Consider the following 8,908-nt stretch of genomic DNA (forward strand, 5'->3'; position numbering starts at 1 on the left):
TACTTTATATGCCACTCAAGAGGATTTATCAACAGCAACATCTGGCTGAAAATAATTTGGCATGTTTATCCTGTACCATCTCTTTGTCTGATCAACCACCTGAACTGTAAACCTAACCCCTTTCTTCAGGTGCTTCCAACCACAAGCAAATGCTCTATTTTTGTTAATGAAGTGTTAAAGCAGATTTATCCGCCCACGTTCACCTAAACGGATAGACACCCAACCTGAACTGCCATATAGCAGTGCGTCAAGCTGAGCCATGGGCTGAGTGACACCTCTGACATAATTTATGCACATGTTGACTGTTGAGCCATAAATGGAATGCATTAATGTAACATGATTTTATGCAGTCCACCTATAGACGACAGAAGCACTGCTATATCTGCTTCCTCAGGAGTCCCTGCCCCCATGACTTTCAGTCAGAGCATTTATTGCCACATTAGTGATATCATACATACTGTATGCTAAGCCCTGCCTGTGGCTTAGCCTGTCCTTCCTTTGGAGGGGTGGAGCAGCCACCCAAGGGAGTGAAGTGAGCAATTAGATGGCTGTAAAAAGGGTATTTCAATCATATTACATGGTTTACTTTTATTTGTTGGAATTGAAGAAAAAGCACCCATGCATGTCTGTGTATGTGTGGATCCATATGTTCTGTAAGCATGTTTATTTGATACTTTCATCAGCGGTTGAATCCAGCTGCAGATGCTTTGATGCCTTCTTATTGTGCAGTATTGCAAGAAGATCATTTAGCCCACTGGGAACTGATTGTCACAACAGGAATGAGGAGGGTTGGTCTCTCTACTCCAGTGTTTACACCTACACATCTTAATGGCTCATGGCCAAACTGTCGGATTGCCTGTTGATCGATACCTGTGCTCAAGTGTCCTCAGAAGAGAAGACAGAGAGGGACAGGAAAAGACATCAACACACAACACGCAGTATTTATTTTTATCCCCAGTGCGTGTGCCCTTTTCTTTATTCACACTGCAAACACTGTGTTGTTGGTGGCACCAGCGACAAAGCGAGATGTCAACTCATATTCTCTGCCTTTTACTCATCACGCTGGCTCTTTTGTCTTTGTCTGCGGTTGCCGTGAGCGTACGACGAGGGCCACTCGAGTTGAGCTTCTTCACTGGCCTGATAAATCCTGAATAGAACAGAGTGTCAAGAGAGCTGCAAGAGGTGGCGTCAGTGCTGGACGAGGGGAGCAAGAATGGAAAATGGAAATTGAGCACACGCACTTCAAAAGAGGAAGGCTGGGATTCAATCAAAGCTGCTTCCACTGGTCAATTGGAATCAAATGAAAGGATGTAATAAGGTAAAAAAGAAAAAAAGAAAGTTGGATGATTTTTGCATAGTCCTGCATTAAATAAGCTATTTGATGAAGAGGTCAGACTACAAGGGTAGAAGAAAAATGTTTTGTAAAAGAAGGAAAAGCTAATTAGAAAGATGGAGTAAGGTGTTGCTTGATCCTTCATTTATTTTTAATGTGTACTGCTCAAAATGTGAAATACTTTCATCTTTACCCAGGTTACAATAATAACTTGTTAGCTCTGGGCCACGGCTGCTCAGGCCAGAAGGTATTCTCATAATTTACTCCTTGCCACCTTTTATTTCTATATTTTCAGTGACCTTGATTCAAGGAAAGCTCTCTATAATATCGGGGCTTACGACTGTTAATGCAGTGCGGTTTGACCTTGCTCTGTAGGCAGCTCCTGACTCGTAATGGTTATTGTTTTAAAGTCACGACCCTCGATTTAGCGCGGCCGTTCTCACCCAGGCATGAGAGTGAAGTTGACATACAGCCACCCCTGCAAGCGATTTTCTTTTCTGACCTTTAACCTTCCTGTATATTGCATAGTGGTCTTAATGTATAGGACTCTGTGTTCACCAGAATCTGTTGCATAATGGTAAAGGCGACACTGCATGTTTAGCCATTTAAAAAAAAATCATTTATCCAATTAAAACTTCTTTTTATTTTTTGTAATGCATGAAATTCTGCAGTAGCTCAGTTCCATTTCCACCTTTACAATGGAAAAAATGAATGGTGACTTTCTGTGTGTGTCTTTTCATGGATATATTAAAGTATATGACACCAGCTTTCTAACTGGATGGCCTCACTGTTGTGTAAAATATCAGATTGCCTCATTATGTGTGCGACACTAAGTGATTTGAGTTCTGAATTAATGTAATATTAATTAATTGGCAGGCTAACTGAAGCTGATGAGAGAATTACAGTATTGAGGCCAACACACTGTCACACTCTGACCCATAACAGAGTGTTTAGAACTCCTTTTTAGGGTTTATTTATGCATTATTTAAGACAGCAGTGTGTGATACAGTGACCTACTATAGAATGGACTATTTTTAACACCAATTACCGCTCCCCCATATCCCGGGAGAAAGAAAGAGAAAGATAGAATGAGAGAGGGAGATATTTCATTTGAGGCAAAATAAGGACTCTTTTTTATTGTGTGCTGTTATACCAGTATACCAGCTGCAAACCTGCTATCTCTCCACCCACAACCCCCAACCCTAACACCCCCTCTGTTGATCAGCAGAAACTATCTCAGATGTATTTGAGTGTGGGAGGTGGCATCTCTTGTCCCTTTTCTCCTCCTCCTTTTTTTTGTGGTTCAATTAGAGTCTTCCAGGCTCTACTGTGCTTCACATCGTCACACTCACAGACCTCCACCTACACATCCACACACACACACACACACAAAGACAAGATAACACAGCCATTTCTGTCCCGATATAGCCACTCTTCAGCCACAGGTTCCCCCGGCCAAACGCGTTAAGAGCTTCACACACCTCGGTTTTGAATCAGGAACAAGTGCACCCAAGTGGTGATCATTACTCCCTCCTAATATGGTGAGGAAGGTGCATCTTACAGGTCCAGCCTGTATGAAGGAAACTGTAGCTGTATTCCTATTTTAAGAATCTCCATTCATCTTCGTCACTCCTCCTGCTCTTGCTCTTCCCTTCGATCGCAAAGCGTAACCAGCCGCTGCGAAACAATCAGGTGGGCGCAGGACGATAAGGATTAGGAGATGATAACGTCTCTGGGGGAGCTCTTATCAGTCAAATTAGTGCATTAATGGCTTCAAGGTCAGGTCCCGATGCTTTTAGAAGACGACTTGTGCTTTTAACAGCGTCACAAGCTCTCTGTCTGTGTAAGAGGATCTCAAGCTTAAAGGTGTCACCCCATCTGCAGAGAGACTGTTAAAGAGAACAAGGGCCAGTTGGGGCAGTAGTGCCTTACTCAGTGACATGATCTAGAAATAATGGTGGTTATCAATCATACGGTTGCTTCAAGCCAATCCTATATCCTTTCCCCTTCTTCTAATAACTATTATAATTACAAATAATAATAAAAATAATATTGAGCTGACTAAGATGAGAAAGAGTTAATAATTGTAACATTACGCCAAGGTTTTTTCATTGTAGCTTCGGTTTTCAGAAACTATTAAAATGTTCCTCAATGATTTTATCAGGCAAAAGGTATACTGTATGATGTTTGTGTCCTCTGTATATAAAGATGTTTAATTTAATTTGTCAGCACATACCTGAAGCAGGTCTTTGACCAAAACATTGTATGTATTAAAGGATCTTTATTGAGCAAGTGAAGAGAGTGTGTGTGTGTCCTTTCTTCTGTTTTGTATCAGGCAAAAGGTATAAAAGATTATGCTCCAGTTACAAACAGGTCCTTCTCAATTTAAGTATTTTACAAATACTCATTAACAGGAAATATAAGTTTCACCATGACATATATTAGGAACACATACTGTACATAAATAAATGAGAATAAATGAAAATTTACTGTGCAATAAATTCATTTTCTGTAGCAAGCAGTAACTGTGTCAAGGGTAAATTATGGACTCATTCTCCTTTAAAGCTTGTGTGTTTCTATGCAGGGAGAATTAAGAATAAATTATTGAATGTCTTTTTAAGATTTTTCAGTTGTTGTTTTGTTGTCAGGGTGGTTTCAGTTGGTGAAGCATTAGGAGAGATTGTTTAAAAGGGAAAAATCCTCTCCACTGGAACTGAAATGAAACTTTTGTTTACTGCATTCGCTCATTTTGATTTATGAAACAGAGTTGAACTCTCCATTCTGTGCCAACTGGCAGATTGATCTGTTTGAGGAACATACTGAATAGCAAATGTTTGCTATACAGTAGGTTTATTAAACTTTTTTTCATTGACAACAGCTGTCTACTGCTCTCTGAAAACAAGGTTGTGAGAGTGGTGAGAGTGAACCAAAACAATGAGCTGAAAGATGCTAAAAAGCTACATAAAACTGAGGGGAACATAGAGTCAGGTGATAATTATTTGTGCGTCTGTCACTACAAGCAACCCTTTTTTTACATTACACATAATCATTTAATCCATTGGTCATGTAAAAATATGAATTAGTGCATGCTTTAAAGGGCACCATTAACAACTTTTTTAAATGCAGAATTGACAGAATGTTCTCTTTACCAGCTCTATAGTTTCAGCCTGCCAGGAACTCTAAATCTGTGTTAGAGTAAAATATTGTCTGTGACTTTACTAACAATTGCACATTTATTCCATTTTGACTTCCTTTTTTTGCTATACACACACACACATGTGACATGCGCTGACACAGGTACAAACACACACAAATTCAACCTGACTAAATATTTCCTACAGTGACACCGCAGGGAATATCTGAGCTCTTAGAAAAGAGCAGCCTGACTTCTGTCCTCTCCCTGTGTCATCCCTTATTCTTCTCTCTCCTCATTACAAACAGGGTCAGCAGTGTGACCCACAGTGGTGAGTCATATATTTGTCAACTGTTGTTTTATTAGGACAGAGTGACTGTATCGTGGAGCGGAAATGGATCCATCACACATGCAGAAACGGTCACATGTGCGGTGCAAAAAACATTAATACAGCTGCATGTGTACTATGTTTTTCATTTGTCACAATATGTTCAATTTGATTTATGATTCCAATATTGCTTGGGTTGCTCTGTGTAAAGTTTTTGTAAGTTTTTATATAGGAAAAACATGCATTTTGTCTTTTGTAATATATTGATTGTTGGCCCTGAACATGTCTGACAACTCATAAAGGAAAGTGTACAAAATTTGAAGCATGGAGACAATGTGGAATAAACTGTTTGGGCTTGGAAGCTGTGGTGAATTTCCCACTAATGGTTTCATTCTGCCAGCAATTTTGCAAAGCGGAGGACAAGTCTTGCTTTCAGTTCCAAATAACTTTGTTAAGAGAATCAATTTAAAGTTGGCATTTGTTTACAACCTGTCTGATTGCTTGTACTGCGGCCCCAGCTGTGTGCAACATGTGCCGCTGCATCCACAAATAAGCTGATAATGAGTAATAATTAAAACTGATAAGAGAAGATAAATCTGTTGGGTTGTTTTAGAGAGGGGGGAAATGTTACTCTTTCAGAAATAAAAACAAGTTAATATCCAAGCTGCTTGACTTTTTATTCCTTTTGCAAACTGCAAGAATTTACGTGACTAAAGTGTGCAAATGTAATAAAATAAATTACCAATAGTGATATAAAAAATCCTGTGTCAGAATACTATCTTGACAGGTAGCAGGCTTGTTGCATAAAGTAGGGATCATTATATTGTTACATAAAGTAGGTCTCGTGTGAGTGAGACCCTACCAGAGCGAGTGATGACAAAATGGTGACAAAATGTCATACAGGGACTCGCGGTGACAGACCATCTCTCTATTTCGTCTCTCTCCTCCACACAAGGCAAATAAATCCATAAGCACCGTGTTGGAGCGCGCTGCCATTTTCTGCTGTCACCATCATTTTATTCCCCCGTTAATATTTTCCCACCCCCCTCTCTGTCTTTCTCTCCCGCAGGCCTTGCTTGCCACATTTGCTCCACAAGCATAATATCCACCTGCTCCTGTCACACCGCCTGGCATTTCATCCCCAACATGGGGCAGGCAGGCAGGTAGGGGCAGCAATTGAAATTCTATATGGTAAAACTATATGTGTACATAAACATTATAATGCATACAGTATAAGACCTTGTGTGTATGTGTAAAACATGCAGCTGTGTGGATGTGGACTGCACAGGTTACTGCAGGAATACATATATTGATGTGTTTCTGCATGTATGATGGATCCATCTCTACTCTGAGATACAGTCACTCTGTCCTCATAAAACAACAGTTGACAAATATATGCCTCACCACTGTGGGTCACACTGCTGACCCTGTTGGTAATGAGGAGAGAAAAGAAGGATTAGACGGGGAGAGGACAGAAGTCAGGATGCTCTTTTCTAGGAAAAGACAGCGAATGAAGAATAAATTATTTATATTAGATTTCCTCCAGCGACCCCAAGGTATCACTGTAGGAAATCTTTAGGCCAGTTAAATTTGTGTGTGTGTTTGTGTGTGTGTGTGTGTGTGTGTGTGTGTGTGTGTGTGTGTGTAGCAAAAAAAAAGTGATGTCATAAATGAAAGAAATGTGCAATTGTTAGTAAAGTCACAGACAATATTCTATTCCTGACAGGCTGAAACTATAAAGCTGGTAAAGAGAACATTCTGTCAATTCTGCATTATAAAAAAGTTGTTAATGGTGCCCTTTAAAGCATGCACTAATTCATATTTTTTACATGACCAATGGATTAAATGATAATGCGTAATGTAAAAAAGGGTTGTTTGTAGTGACAGGCCCACATATAATTATCACCTGACCCTACAGTTCCCCTCAGTTTTATGTAGCATTTTAGCATCTTTCAGCTCATTGTTTTGGTTCACTCTCACCACTCTCACAACCTTGTTTTCAGAGAGCAGTAGACAGCTGTTGTCAATGTAAGTTTAATAAACTTATGGCTCGGCCCAGCAGCAACTATATAGCAAACATTTGCTATTCAGTATGTCCCTCAAACAGATCAATCTGGCAATTGGCACAGAATGGAGAGTTCAACTCTGTTTCATAAATCAAAATGAGCAAATGCAGTAAACAAACGTTTCATTTCAGTTCCAGTGGAGAGTGGTTTCCTTTTAAACAATCTCTCCTAATGCTTCTCCAACTGAAACCACCCTGACAACAAAACAACAACTGAAAACTCTTAAAAAGACATTCAATAATTTATTCTTCATTCTCCCTGCATAGAAACACACACTCTTTAAAGGAGTCCAAAAGTTTGCCCTTGACACTGTTACTGCTTGCTACTGAAAATGAGAGTTAATTTTCATTTTCTCATTTATTTATAAACTACAGTATCTCCACAAAGTCAAGTTTTTATGAGTAAAGAAAAGTGTTTTCAGCCCATGCAGACACATGTAAAGCTTCAGTTTACCAGTAACATTATATCACCATATTCAGACAAAGGTAATTTTTCCAGGAGAGTAACAATGTGCAGCATCTTAAATTATTGAGTATTATGCGTTCTTCCAGCCTGTTCATTTCAGTTTTCTTGGGTGGGATCCATGTATCATTGTCTATTTAGATACTACCACTAGGCGGTGCCAAAGGCAAAGGTTTTCAGATGCTGACCTTTGTGCCTTTAAATCCAATTCAGATCAATGATTCACAACGAGACTGGATGCAACTTGAAAGAAAATCCCTGATGTGTGATTGTAAGCGTTCCAAAACTGGGACGTTCAATTCAACGCAACGCACACAGACACAGATAGCCGTTTCCATAGCAACAATGCACTAGCATACCCCACTACTTTGGCGTTATTAGATTTAACTACTTGTAATGTGTTGGTCTGCAAAACCTGCCAGTTTACACCAATGGAACTAGACGAGATTGTGTATCATCTCCATAGCGACGACTCTCTGTCCTTAGCTTTAGCAGACTGATTTTCAGGCTTTTTTTTTTTTAGCTGGATATAATTCGTTACGTATGAATGAGGATATTGATAGTGAGTTACTTATTAATGTAACCCACCCAAAAAAATAGACAGACGTCGACCCCAATGTCTGAAATTCATGTCAAAATATTAGCATTTATTGAACGTATCCAACCTGAATCTGGCGATAATGGCGAGGCTGCAAGAAGCTAGTGTGACTTTGTTTGTAATGCATTATTCTGAATGGATCCCTGGGAAATAAAACAAAACTACATGACTTGTAAAATATTAAATTATTACAAGACTTCAACTGTTAGTTTGTAGTTAATATTAGCCCATCCAGCCACCAAAACTTTTCTCTAAATTCAAGTTCATGGAAAGTCACCTAATAATTTAATAAACACCTAGAAGTGTTTTCCTCCTTCACCTCCAGCTCTCCTTGATACTGTTTGCACAACACCATGTGCAACAGGGAGTTGGGGACGATCAGATAATAGAATTAGATGCTGAGTTCTTCTCCCTTCAGTTATCTGGTTGCTCTTCCATGTTCAGACTCCTGCTGCCTCTCAGCCTTCCTTTCTTCCCAACATCCTTGAGGGGGGGATACGTTGAAATGCTATATTGATTTCTGCCATTTCTCACATTGTTGCTTTCAGTGCTTGGCTGATTTTAGTTGTGCTACTTTAATTCTTTTTCGGGTTCTCGCTTTCTCTTTGTCTCAGAGGCAAAGCTTCACTATACCTTGTCAGATAAAACAGGCCAAGTCTATAAAATATCTAGGTGTAACTATACCAACAGCTTTAAAAAAAAGTATAGTTAGTGAGAAAAGATGAATGAATAATTGAAAAACACTCACAAAAAAAAAACCCGAATGAAAAAAGAACATGAAAGACCTTTGTACCTTCTAAACCCAACGCAATTTTTTTATCTTTTTTTATTCTCTCTTCTCTTTGTTCACTTATATTTCCCACTTTTCATCATCATTCGCCTGGACAAGAAAGCAAGCAGTGAGAAATATCTGTGAATCCTTTTCTATCACGCACATAGATGCAAAACCATGAAATCCCACAGGTTGCTTTCTAGATTATGTCAAACT

The sequence above is a fragment of the Scomber japonicus genome, chromosome 23 (genome assembly GCF_027409825.1).
Source record: "Scomber japonicus isolate fScoJap1 chromosome 23, fScoJap1.pri, whole genome shotgun sequence".
In the NCBI taxonomy this organism is placed as follows: domain Eukaryota; kingdom Metazoa; phylum Chordata; class Actinopteri; order Scombriformes; family Scombridae; genus Scomber; species Scomber japonicus.